Genomic DNA, 13,405 nt, shown 5'->3' with positions numbered 1-13,405 from the left:
TGAACTCAGCTTGCTTTTCAAGTACTGCTCCAGAAAGGGAAGAGAGGTTCCTGTTTTAGCCCCTCACTGCTGCCTACTTATTTTATCCAAGATCTTTTAGATGCAAAATTAAAAAACACCATGAGAACAGAACAAGAACATCCCTTATTTCCCAGGGCACTGACCATCTCACTGAGTCACAGTGCCAGAGTCCCCTTCTGGGCCCACATATTTTCCTTTCTGGGATGCCCAGTGGGACAACTGCAACAGAAGGGCTTCTCATTGTGAGAAGTAGGACACCTTGCTGGAAAGCAGGAGACGCAATATGAAACTCCTTTTGAGTGAGAGGAGCCTAGAACCTGAGTTTCCCAATCCCTATGCCCTGACCACTGGACTAAAAAGTGGTTCCCAATCACCTTTTTTTGATTTAAAAAAAAAAAAAAAAGTTTCCCAGAGAAATAGGATCCAAAATCTTTATAAATGGCCCAGAATGCCACTACTTATGTGGCTAAAGTCAGTGCTATTGACCTGTCAAAAGGTGGAACTGGATTTGTGCCATAATATTCTCTGGGCACGTCTACACGAGACATTTACTATGTATTGGCTTAACAACACTGCACAGCTGGTCATGGCAAAAACCATACTAATAACCTACTGCACAGTGTTATTAGGCTGATGCACAGTCAGTGTCACTAAATAGCCATGTGCTGGAGCTTCTGTGCAGTAACTTTAGGTACTGCACATCTAGTAAGTGTGTTATTAAAGAAGCACTAAACTAAATGTGTAGTATCTAAGGTGCATTAATGAATGTGTAGGCATGATCACTACGTAGTTTTTCCACAGGCTGCCTTTGGAGTTTCTTTTTGAGCTGCTACTACCAGTGGGGAATACTATTACTACATTGACCATAGCACTTGCCCATTTTTAACTTTTTAAAAATAGGATTCAGCCTGTGATTAGGATGGTTGGAGTAGGAAGCTATTAAACTCTCAGTTCTTCAAACATCTTTTAATTGCTCTTGGTAGAATGTCTACCTCTACCTACCTCCCACTCCCCTCCAAAAGAAGAGGACAAAATACCAGTAAATGTACTTTTTTTACTAGGGGTGTGCAAAGCAGGCCCTATTTGATTCAGATTTGACTCAGATCAGGGACAGCGATTCAGTTCGTTGATTTGGATCACTGTCACTGATTCAATTTGGCTGAATCCAAATCTGAAGATTCAATGCTGATTCAGAGAATCAGCGATTTGGACATAGATACAGCTTTTTTTTTTTTTTTTTTTAAAGTTTGTTCTACATACCTCAAGGTACCAGCACAGCTTGTGAATGCTGCAATGCTGGGATGCATGGAGCATCCCATGGGAGTGCAGGGGGGGCCCTCCATGTGCTCGGCAGCAAAGCCAGAAGTGGACTGGAAGTATTTGAGGCACCAGTCACTGAGCCAGGAGGGCACGGGGCACCCCCCAGGACACTCCCTAGAGGACCAGAAGTGCTTCTGGTCCACTTCCAGGTCTGCTGCCAAGCACACTGGGGAGCCACCTGTACTTCTGTAGGGTACTCTATGTACCCCAGCACCGCAGCATTTACGAGCTCCTGCTCATGAGAGGTACATAGAAAAAACATTTAAAAGCTGCGTCTATATCTGAATCTCTCCTTTAATCTCCGAAATTAAAGGGTCCTCTGATTTGATTTGGATTTGGAGATTCAGCCATTGAATTGGGCCAAATCTCCACTGAATCAAATCAGGGACCGAAGCTTCACACAGCCCTATTTTTTACCTTTGAGGCAAAATAAATAAAATCAGACATCCCTTAGCTACATCATAAAGAGCCAATGACTTGTGAAAATTTAGTCAAGCATGAGTATTTCCAGCAGGACTGCATGTTTACTACAACAGCTATAGAATACCAGAAGAACATATATAGCATTATTAGTAGAGTACACCAAGGTATACTCAGAGACTTCCTACTAGGAAGAATATGGTGATAGGGATAGAACAAACAGCTCATTTAAAGATAGTTTATATTCTATGCAGTTTAAACACAAAACAACATATAGGAAGGGCAGGCACAAAGTATTAGGACGTTAACCGGGATATTATTTTAAGCATAGGTGACATATAAGTGCTGACAGTGGGGAGGAGGCCACAGATCTGTGCTGCCAGTGAGGAGGGTGAGCACAACTTTGTGCTGCCACCAGAATAGAGGGGGGGCACAAGTCTGTGCTGCCACCACAGTGGAAGGCAAGCACAAGTCTGCAACAGCACGACAGTGGCAGGGGGCACAATTCCATGCCATTGCTGCAGTGCCGTGGCGGTGGTGGAGGGGGGGGGGGGGGGGGGGAGGGGAAAAGAGGGGCGACACAACACTGCACAGCTAGCATAGTTGGGGAGGGGCAGCACAACAGTGTACCACTGCCTCAGTGCCCAGGGACAACTCTGCACCGCCACCACCACAGTGACCAGGGCACAACTCCACACTGCCACTACAGTGTGCAGGGAGAACAACTCTGCACCACTGCCCCTGCTGCTGCCAGGCATTGGGTCCAGCTGGGCTGCAGCCCCACATCCTCCATTGGTGCAGCAGTTGCCACAGTTGGGGGGCAGAGGCACAACTGACTATCACCACCCCCATTGCTGCTGCCAAGCATTGTGTCTATCCGGGCTGCAGCCCCACACCCCAACATTGGCACAGAAATGGCACTGCTACCTCCACCCCCACTGCTGCCAAGCCCTGGCTTTACCCCACACCCTACTGTCAGTGCAGAAATCTTGGAGAACACATGCCCCTGCCCAATGTGTTATTAGGATTATTATCTTTTAAAACTTATAATCATTGACAACTTCTTGTTTTCTGTCTTTTAATAAGTAATTTCAGTGCAATGCCTATTCTTTCTAGTATGGGATTGTAGGACCCACACAGGTCCACTTCCTTTTTTTGGTTCTTTCCCAAACTCCTTTACCTCCAGTCACTCGTCTGCCACAACTGATATTCCTTGTTGTGATGGGGCAGTAGTCTTCTGCGGGGTAGGCTGCTCTGTCCCATCTGAGCAGCCACACCTAGGGGCCTTTTCACCTTCTCATGGTACTTCCCCTGTAAAGGGAATATACCCATAGGTTGCTGAGGCACCGGTTGAGATCTTAGCTGTCATAGCCTCTGCCCCTTTTTCTCCTCTCTGCCCTACTGTTCAAGACTTCAGTCTCTGCAGTTTGGCTTTGCCCTAACAGCAATCCCCCTTTTTTCAGAGTGGGGGGGCACCTTCCCCTTGATTGCCTCTGTACCTCTCTGCCTTAGGGCCAAGACCCTTGGTGCTTACTGCAAGGAGAGCACACTAAAATATCCCTGTCTGTGGTCTCCATCACCCCTATAGCCACAATTCAGTCCTCTAGTATTTAAATACAATGAACTCCAGAACAATGGCTGTGAAAAAATCCTGGCAACCTTGGGTTAATACTTCCCTCTAAACAATTAGATCCCCATGCCTTCTTTTTCTGAGCTCTCTAGCACCAGCCAGTCTCAGGAGCTCCTTTCCCTGCTGAATCAGCCTACCCTTCTCTAGCTCAGAAAGTGGGTTTATATTCCCCTTTCTGGCCACCTGATTGGTCCTTTTGTCACTCTTCCCCAGTGCCAGGTGCACTTAATTGCCTCATTAGCTACCTGATCTCTGGTCCTTTACCCACTCAAACCCTCCTAGTAACAGGGTCAGGGGATCTCTGTTATAGGCATATTAAAGAGAAATGCAAAGCACTCTCACCGAATAAAGAAGCAGAGAGAAATGAAAGAAAAAAAAGCCATTCAACTTCTGCAGTAGGGAATGAAAGGATAGGAAGATGATAAAAATGCAAATCTCCTAGATACTGTTCAAAGAAATGAAAAACCTGGTCAGACTGATGTTGTATTGTATTAATATCTTAGTCATTAAAACTGAGCAAACCAGGTAATTTGGACCACTAATCTTAATTATGTTTGTAAGAGAATTAATATTTGGATGATGCACATATGCTTTATAACTTCATAGCCTTCAGTTAGAAAGTACATGGTTTGTAGTTTTTATTGATGAGTCAGGGTGGGAATTCAATGCCCAATTTGTAAACAAAAGTTTAATACAGAAGGCAATGTTCTAGGTATATGATTTCTTGTTGTGGTTTCATTGACAGTAGATTAATGAATAAAAATCTAATCTTGGTTTTGCAAACATGAATTTACTCATGAAATCACCAAGATGATAAAATATCAGGTTTGTTCAAAACAGTGAAGTACATAACTCAAGTCTGAAGGGTTTGAGGGGGAAAAAAATCCCATTCAATATTGTGAGACAAAGCCATGGATAACTCATAAAATGGAGTTGATGAAAGAATATGTGGAAAGGCAAAAAGCAGATTACAGATTTTTCCAAATTACTGGAAAATTTGCCTATCAGAAACAAATGAAACCACTCTACATATACTTGCCCTAGGTAAATGCATGATTTTATTACTCTTTCTTTTATCATTCCTGTCTCTCCCTTTCCTACTGTTTGTTTTATCTCATCATAGATTATGAAATAAAGAGGCAAGAATTATTTGTCTGTGTATGCCTAGCAGGCAGCACAAAGGAGCTTGGGCTCTGATTATAGTCTTTACATGCTATTCATAATATAAATAATCAATAATACCACAGGACAGTTCTAGAAGGAAAAGTGCTTTTTCTGCAAAATACTAGTCAAACCTTTCCATGGATAGTTCACATACTTCAATCAAATCTCAGAGAACCTTTTTGAAGCAGGTAAATCTCATAATACCTGTTTTATACTTGTGTATTTTCCCTAAGAAAGGCCTTACTCATAGGCGGATTAACACACGGGCCAGTAGCACCTGGGCCCAGAGACCCCTGCCAATCGGGGGCCCTTGGGTGCCTGGGTTCCTGCAGGAAATGGTGGGTTTCCCTTTGCAAGCTGGCAGCATTAGCCTGCAAGGGTCTGCTTGAGGATCCTGGAGTGAGATGCAAGGGGTACTGTGTGCCTATGGGTGGCTGCACACACGTACATGGCTCAGAACACAGCTGGGCAGCGTGGAAAGCAGCTCCCTACAGGTAAGTGTACAGGGGGAAAGGGCCTCCCCATGGTGAGGGAGGGAGTGAGGCAGTGGCAGGACCTGGGGATGATGCCCAGCCAGGGCGGTAAATGGGACCTGGGGCCAGGGCAGGGATCAGGACAGAGCCACAGGTGGCTCATTCAGAAAGCACAGAGAGGCTCTCTGTTGCTGTGCACACCCCCAAGTACAGGCATGGGAGAGGGCACATGCCTCCCAGATTTGTGAGCAGGGTGGATGTGGGCTGCCCATTGTGGGCTTGGGGCTCTCCACCTGTTTCCTTTGCCCTGGGACCCCATGCTGGCCACATGTCCCCTGCCCACCTGGCAGCAGTGTGGGCAGCAAGTTGTGCCTCCTGCTGCTGGGCGGGCAGGGGATGCATGGCCAGTGCAGGGTCCCCAGGACAAAGGCAACAGGGCAGACAGACCTGAGCCTGCAGTGGGCAGCCCGCATCCATCCTCACCCCACTTGCATCTGCTTTACTCCAGTCATGGTGGGGAGAGGCCAGGGAGCAAGGAGGAGAGGTGGGCATGTACCACCCCACCTTCAGCCCGGCCAGGTCCACCCAGCCTCCCCCACAAGGCATGGATGCCTCCCCCACCTTTGGCAGTGGCAGCACCAGGGGAGGAAAGGGTCCCTCCCCTCCCCCCACTGGAGCCTAGGGTCCCGATAAATCTTAATCTGCCATTGGCCTTACTACAGGGTGCTTGCTGTTCGAAGCATAGCCAGTGATCCCACTACCATTTAAATTATTTCAGTGGCAGCACTGATAGTAACAAGTGTTTGCAGAGTCTGTCCCAGGTGACCTGGGCACACAGCACAAAAAACATGCTCATCCTGTCATCATGCTTGTCACAGGCTGGCTAGGTGCTGTGAGTGTATCAGCTGTGAGGCTGCTGAGTTCGAGATCGAGGAGGTGAGTCAGGAGTGAAGAAAGGCAAATTTACTTGTAGCTTAGCATACAACAGTTAACAGAAAGGTTAATGCAACAAACAGATAGCACAGTAATAAAGCATTAATAGTCAATGATAACAGATAGACAGAATGACAAAGAGTTCCTACATGGGGTTGGCAACTTATCAGCAGTCCCTCTATGTGAGGTGCGCGCCAAGTTGTTCCAGCGAAGTCAGGTGTCCAAGGGGTCACCAGGAAGGTCACTTGGCCAGGATCCAGTCCTCACTCACACTGGGAGTCCGGGGTCCAGGCTTGGTACAGCGATGGTCCTTCTGTCCTGTCCTTCATAATGGTCACCTGACATACGTGCTTCTTTATACCTTATTTTGTGCTAATCTGTTGGCTTTAGAGCCACTCACAATCTTGCCCTAGAGCTGTTACCCTATGGGATCAAAAGGTGTTAGAAATTAGCATGAAAGGTTACTGCCTGAACTCGGGTTCATCTGATAAGGAAATTACACCACATTACTTTGAGGTTTGAAATTAGCATTACCTGCCTAAGCTCAACTCCTTAGTTTTTTATTCCTGGATTCCTTGGATTGTGCTGATTATATTAGGTGGTCAGATCTTGTTATGGCTTTTCCTTTTCTGATTATATTAGGTGGTCAGATCTTGTTATGGCTTGACCTTTAAAATACCTGTTAGATCAGCTAATCTTGTAGCTCTGCTTATTTTGGGGGCTCAGTGGTTCCATGATCAGTGCAAACAGTTAGATTCAACACTTTGGTTAAATTCTGACAGACAAATTCCACTTTCAGGTTGCAAATTTACAAGCTTTGTGTTAATTAATCTTAACTGCTTAGACAATTACCAGATGCTTCCAAGAGCATATATTTTTTGATTTAACCCCTCTGGTTCTGGATACCACACATGCTGTACCCAGGGGAGCTCCTGTGAAGCATGGCGTGACCAACTGCAGATGTTTCGAAATATGTTGTGTGCATCACTCAGCACAGTAACCCAGCAATTAAAAAAGTTACAACATGTAGGTTCATAGCCCATATATATTCTTCCCATTAAAGTCCATGGGATGTTTTTCACAGATTTCAGTGAGACAAGGATCAAGCTGCCCAAGCTACTAGAGCTTCTCTTTACATGAAATTGCAGAACCTTTCCTCTTTTTTTATTACATTGCGAAGGTCAGAGAACAAGACCAAATCAATGGATATAATTTGATGTATCCCAGATAAGGACCTGGCCTGCAGTTTATTCTTTTCTCTGTGTGCTTGCTGATTTCTCATTTATACCAGGCCAACGTCTCTGTATGAACTGATGAAACCTGAACTTTTGGTTTTAATGGACTGCTCCATCAAACAGAACTAATAGGGGAAACCAGCATTAACTGGACATGGCTTGGGCAAAATCAAGACAAAATCAGAACAAAACCTCACAATTGATTTGAAATAACTCTGAATAGAGTCCAACAAGGTCTTAATTCCTGTGTTTTCTCACATACAACATGCCCCTAAATAAAAAATGCACCATTTTTTGGGAAGACTGATTGTGTGACACAGAGCAAGTCCTCCTTGTGCCAGTTGCCTCACCCAGACTGTCTCCTGGGATGTCACAAGTCCTAGACACACTATGTTTCCAGGAGGATTTATTCTGTCACACATGGCTAGACCTCAGACCCTTGCAAGGGAAGTAGCAAAACTGTTAGCTCTTTACTGTACATGGTTCTTTATATAAGTTCCAATAAATCAAGTGTTGTTTCCACATTACAGACCTCATCAAGATATTGCCAGTTGCTTACTTGCTACTTTAGGCACAAGCTACATTGCTCAGCCAATAGCTACACCTGTGAGAGAGTTTAAACAACATTCTTGCTTTTCAGCTACCTGAGCCAGATACAAATAGGGTGGCCATCATAGAGGACATTCAGGTTTTCTGCTATTCTGTCCCCTGTCCTCTATTGATACGAAACCTGATGCCTTTGTGTCCTCTATTTTTCTCTTCAATAAAACTAATAGGAGAAACCAGCATTAACTGGTTCGAAAGAAAAATAAAGGACATAAAGGCGTTGGGTTTCGTACCAATAGAGGACAGAGGACAACCGGACTGTCCTCTATGATGGCCATCCTAGACACAAATGGCAGCCATCTTGGCCACTGCACGACATGCAGGGTGCCTCCAGGAGTTCTCCTTTTCCAATAAAGAAGACAGCTTGTTTGCTTAAGGCAGACACCCCGATTTTGGGGGGGAAGATGCATGTAGAATATAAGAAAATACGGTATTTCAGGTAGACTAACACTGAAAAGGGAAACTTGCAATCAGTCACCTATATCCTGCCCTGGGTCCTGTCTGTGTGTTTTTATACATTGTTTGTAGTCCCATATAGATTATGATCAGACCTCATGAGAAACAAGTTTTTTGATGAATTACTTTATTTAAATGTTGTCCTTGTGGCTGTTGAAAACGTTTGAATTTTTCTAACCAGCTTGTATTCTGACTTGTTTTTGTAACTAGAGAGGTAGCCCAGGCTAATGGGCTGCATTCAAACCCAGCTCTGCCAGTGATCTGATATTTTACCACTTCTGTCTCTGCTTGCGTAAGCGTGTATGGAGGCCTTAATAATTAATATGCACACAGTATTCTGATCTGTGTGACTGTGTGCATAGGTGCATGCATGTACTTCTGCCCTCTACTGGGTGGTATCAGATCAGCTCACCTGTGTGACAAGCCCTAGAATGATAAACTGGAGAGAAATGAGGACAGGATATGAGATGGGAAACTGCACACTGTAGGCTATCATAACTTAACGGACATGGGGAAGTTTACAGATCCTTGTAGTATGAGAGCAGGTCCCTATCTTTAGAGCTAATGAGACTCTTCTACCCTGACTTGTCATTTCCTTCTCTCTGAAGTCACAAAATGTTATCCCTCCCTCTGTTTCCAGTGCTAAAAACCTTTGTTCATCACTTTTATGTTTGCCAGATTGTTTTTTGTCTCTGAACTTTATGGACTCTCCAGTCACCTGCACATTGCTACAGTGACATAAAGTCTTGTGTAGAGGTGCCCACTATCATCTTGGCTCTTAGTCACGTCAAGCTTCTCCACTTTACTTCCATACCTTCTCCTCACTTTCCCTTTTGGAAGTGGGTAAGCTTTTCTCCATATTCTTTATGGAAAATCTAAAGCATGGAGAGCTTTAAGTGAGTCATGACTAGTTAGTGGCAGAGAGAGGAAGCTTAGAACACTTGATTACATCTGGCCTTACTGTGTAATATGGATTTTGAACTTGTGTCAAGTCATTGCCTTTGGAGGAATTATTTCTGACTGCACCAGTGTAAATTGGAGTAGTCAAGCTCCATGTCTTGTGCTATCCTTCCTACACCACCATCCTTCCTTAAACAGTTTTGCATTCTATGTCTCTAGGGACAAATCCCCTATGTTAGTATCAGACCCAAATTTACACAATCTGTTAGTAAAATAAATACACAGTTAGAATATGTTACTTTGACTCCCACATAGCATACCAAAGAAACATAAAAAAAAACTAAAGCAAGCGTAAATAAAGTATATTACAGCTCAAAACCAGAAACCCCTCAATTAAATTTGTCAACTTACCTAGGGACTAAAAGCTTTCTCCAAATGCCACACTGCTACTTAAAGATTGAATTAGCCTCCTCTATCATTTGTTTGCAGCAGGAAATGTAATTTGACTTTGCAGAATAGTCAGTCACCATTAATATATAGAATTTGTTTTCTTAGAGTTTAGATGGGGATATTGCCAAAAAGTTTGTTTGAATGATTCTACCTTAAAAGGCTGCCATCTTGCAATGAGGCCTGTGCTTGGCAATCAACTTTATTAGGATCTTATGTTCTGGTTTGACAAGGGAAGCATTCCTCAACTAAGACTTTACTTGTTCAGCCATTTGTTGGAAGTTCAGCTTACAATAAAAACCTTTAAAATTGATATCAACATTCTAAAGTCAAAGAATCATCACACACCATGACTATGACTATGCTTTTAAAAGTGCCATTAAGAATGACTAGAACTGTATGAGTCAAAATCTAAATATCCTCCAGCATGGCAAAATATACCAAATATTTTGAATTATCTGAAGATGTCGTGTCGGATTTGCACCAAAAATTACCTTATTGATATGCAGTGCCAGTGCCATAGGATGAAAGGAATAAGATAGTAAAGGAAATCCACAAGGAGATAAAAATGAAAGTATAATTCCTAGCTACACTATAGATTTCCTAAGATCTTGAATTTTCAGAAATGTAAAAAAAGCATCATGCACACTTTTACCTAGGGCTTATAAACACTGAAAGAAGCTGAGTAATCTTCCTGCATAGGTTAAAATCTTGAACTGCTACTCACTATTTCCTTCTCTCCTCCCTTGCCACTCACAAAATCATTTACAATCATGTTTCTGGCCTTTTTGTGAAAAAATATTGATGGGTTTTCAGTAGGGCTGGGTGACTCCTTCCAACATCAGCCTGAAAGATGTTTATGGCTGTTCTTCACATTTGTGTGATTTTCCAGGCCCTAAGTTTCACAAAAGATTTCCTGTTGTTGCACTATAGATAAGGTTCAGACTTAATGGGGTATTATGCTTCTTCCCTAGGGATCTTAATTGTGGTATTGGAGAAACAAAATTGCCCTTTTTACATCAGGGTGTAATTATTATTTAGAAATTGGATGTTTCCAAGTAAGGGAGGAGATTGTAGAACTGGACCAGAATAAAAGGGCCTGTGAGAGAATATACAAAAGTATGTGCACTTGTGGCCCAAGAACCAGTCTAATTTATGGTTTGTGACTCTTGAATCTGTGGTATCCTACAGTATCTAGCATGTCTTTGCACTGTCATGAATGCTAGCTGCAAATACCATCCTGATTTTCATGGAGGCTTCTGAGAGGGAGAAAAATGAGGCTACCAGCACATTCTGCCTCCCCTTTCTCACTGCATCAGACCTATCAAGCTCAGATTTGTTCTGTTTGTATAAATGTCTGTGCTCCATCTCTTTAATAGGAATCTCATGGACAATTGTTTCTCTGGCAATATGCTGTTATTCCTTCAAGCTCTCCCTTTGGCTAATGACTGTGAAGATACAATTGAAACTAGCTCTCAGCAGGGTCCTGCTCTCATACAGGTGACAAAGGAGCTCATAAAAGAGATGCCACAAAAAAGTATTTAATTTTTGGTTGTTAGGAGCCCCTGGTTCTCTTTCTATCACTCTTCTAAGTAACAGGTACAAGTTTGTCCCATAATGCAGCTCCAAATCACTGGGGGAGAGAGACCATCTCAGCACAGTCTTCTCTCACTCTAGAGAAATGACAATTGTAGCAACTTTCCTCCCTTCTGGAAGGGTTTCAATAACTCTTTCCTAAAGCTAAACAAAAATCTTAATTCATGTCTCAAACTGCTGCTCTGCAAGGCCCTCTGCTCAGCTTCTTTATCGATCAGAAAGTCCCCTTTTCACTCTCTGAGTATCAGATTCAGCAGCTGGCTCCAACTCAGGGGCCAGTCTGATGTGAGATTGTACAGACAGGAAAAATAAAATTTCCTTCTGGGTTATGCAAGTTTAATTACAGAAACACTGGCAGCACGCATTAAAGCACCCTCCTGCAAGCTGCTTCCCTGAATTAGAAGCTGGTTTTTCCAGTATCAATCTGCTTAACATCTTTATGGTATGGAACAGGATTGCCCCATTATGTGCTATGGGAGCCTTTCCTATATCAGAAAGGAAAATATCAAAATTAGGGTTTGAGTAACTGTAAAACTGACCATCAGAAAGTAGTGGGGTCAGCCATTAAAAACCCTATTAAATAATCTTGCATTTCCTTTGTCCAATCCCATTCTTCATTTTAAGTGCACACTCATGCTATCATTTTGGGATGTTTCAGCATCATTGCTATTTTCTATTGATATAGTGTAATAAATATGGAAATTATGGAGTTATCGGATACATTTCAACACTAGCACTTTCAGGAGTGTGTATTTGAATGTGTTGCTCCTGTGAATGCATGGAGTCCCAGTATAGATATTTCAGTATGTTCTGAAACCCTGTTTGAAATCAGTCCAGTTATTTTTTCTGGCTGCAACACAAAAAAGAGAGAATTTTTAAATTCTTTATTTTTCTTGTGCAATGTCCTAAATCATCCAAGAAGATTTCTACTGAAGATGGAAAAAGTTAAAATAGTATGCTTTACACTATTCTTGCTACAACCATAGTAAGTATTTGCCAATGCTGCTGTGCAAAGCTGACTGAAAGACTTTGCAGCAGCAGTTGCTCACTTATTGTGCACCCCAGTCTGTTTTTTTCATGGAAAAACCATATATTCATAGATTTTAAAGACTGAAAAGACCATTTTCACTTTCTCAACTGACCCTCCACATAATGTAGCCCAAAGAATATCATCCAGTAATTTCTGCATCAGGACCAGAACCACCTGATCTTTCCTTTTAGAAATATATCCTGCCTTTATTTAAATACTTCAGTTGATAGAAACTTCACCATCCTGTGGTAAAGTGCTTGCAACAATTATTACTGTCACTTAAAAATGCATACCTTGTTCCTAGTATGACTTTTTCAAGATTTCTTTGCTAACAGCTGAAACTTATTATGCCTTTTCTTGTTACATTGCGCCAACAATCTCTTCCCCATCTAGGTACTTGCTAACTGTAATATGCTACCTGTTCAAGTTCTCTTGGATAAATTAAATAATAAAATGGTAGAATCATAGGAAAGTAGGGCTGGAAGTGTTTTCAGGAAGTCATCTAGTCCAGCCCCCTGCTCAAGGCAGGATCATCCCTACCTAAACAATAGACTGAGTTCCTTTAGGCTCTCACAGTAAGGTGTGTGTTGCAGAACAATGACTTGACTTTTCCTAAAGATAGGCAGTTTTACATCAGTGGTTCAAGTCCTGTGTTAGACAGCTGGAGAACCAGTGTCCCAGCCTAAGCACTACCATTCTCTGCACTACCAAGTTTGCTGGCTTCGTGGGCAAACATCTGTACAAACAGTTCAGCTGTGTGATATGGTGACATGTCACTCATTTTTATTGATGGAAGCTCTGTTTTTGCCTATGTCCTGACTGCAGTAGTAAAACTGCAAACATTAAATATGGCATAGTATGTTAAATCACTATTAGTGCTGATCCCAGCATCCTATAACTGTATCATTGCTGAAAGCCGGAGATGTCTTATTGCATTACAGCACTTTGGCATTTAGATTTAACAGTGATGAGCGTGATATAAGACTATAAACACAGAGATATCCACAGAAAAATGTGTCCTCACATCACGCACAACACTGTGCCATGAGGGGGAAGAGAAAGTCCTAGACTTGTAGTAGATATTGCTTCTTGTCATCTAGATAGATTTCGTGATATATCTTTGAGAAACCCTTCTAACTTACAAATGTGGCTTCTGCCTTCATATTATTCCCCA

The 13,405-nt window shown here is 42.7% G+C and overlaps 1 long non-coding RNA gene across 1 annotated transcript in view; it reads right to left on the bottom strand.

Moving 5' to 3' along the window:
- LOC102375386 overlaps positions 1-3,238 on the bottom strand; it is an 8,140-nt gene extending 4,902 nt beyond the window's left edge. The window contains exon 1 of the long non-coding RNA XR_324581.3: positions 2,942-3,238. This is a non-coding gene — a long non-coding RNA (uncharacterized LOC102375386). The remainder of the gene's footprint in view (positions 1-2,941) is intronic.
- Positions 3,239-13,405: the final 10,167 nt, after the last annotated feature.

This window comes from Alligator sinensis, unplaced genomic scaffold, assembly GCF_000455745.1.
Source record: "Alligator sinensis unplaced genomic scaffold, ASM45574v1 scaffold851_1, whole genome shotgun sequence".
NCBI classification, from domain to species: Eukaryota; Metazoa; Chordata; order Crocodylia; family Alligatoridae; genus Alligator; species Alligator sinensis.
Note: the sequence above shows the minus strand (reverse complement) of the source record. Positions and strands in the feature narration are given on the sequence as shown.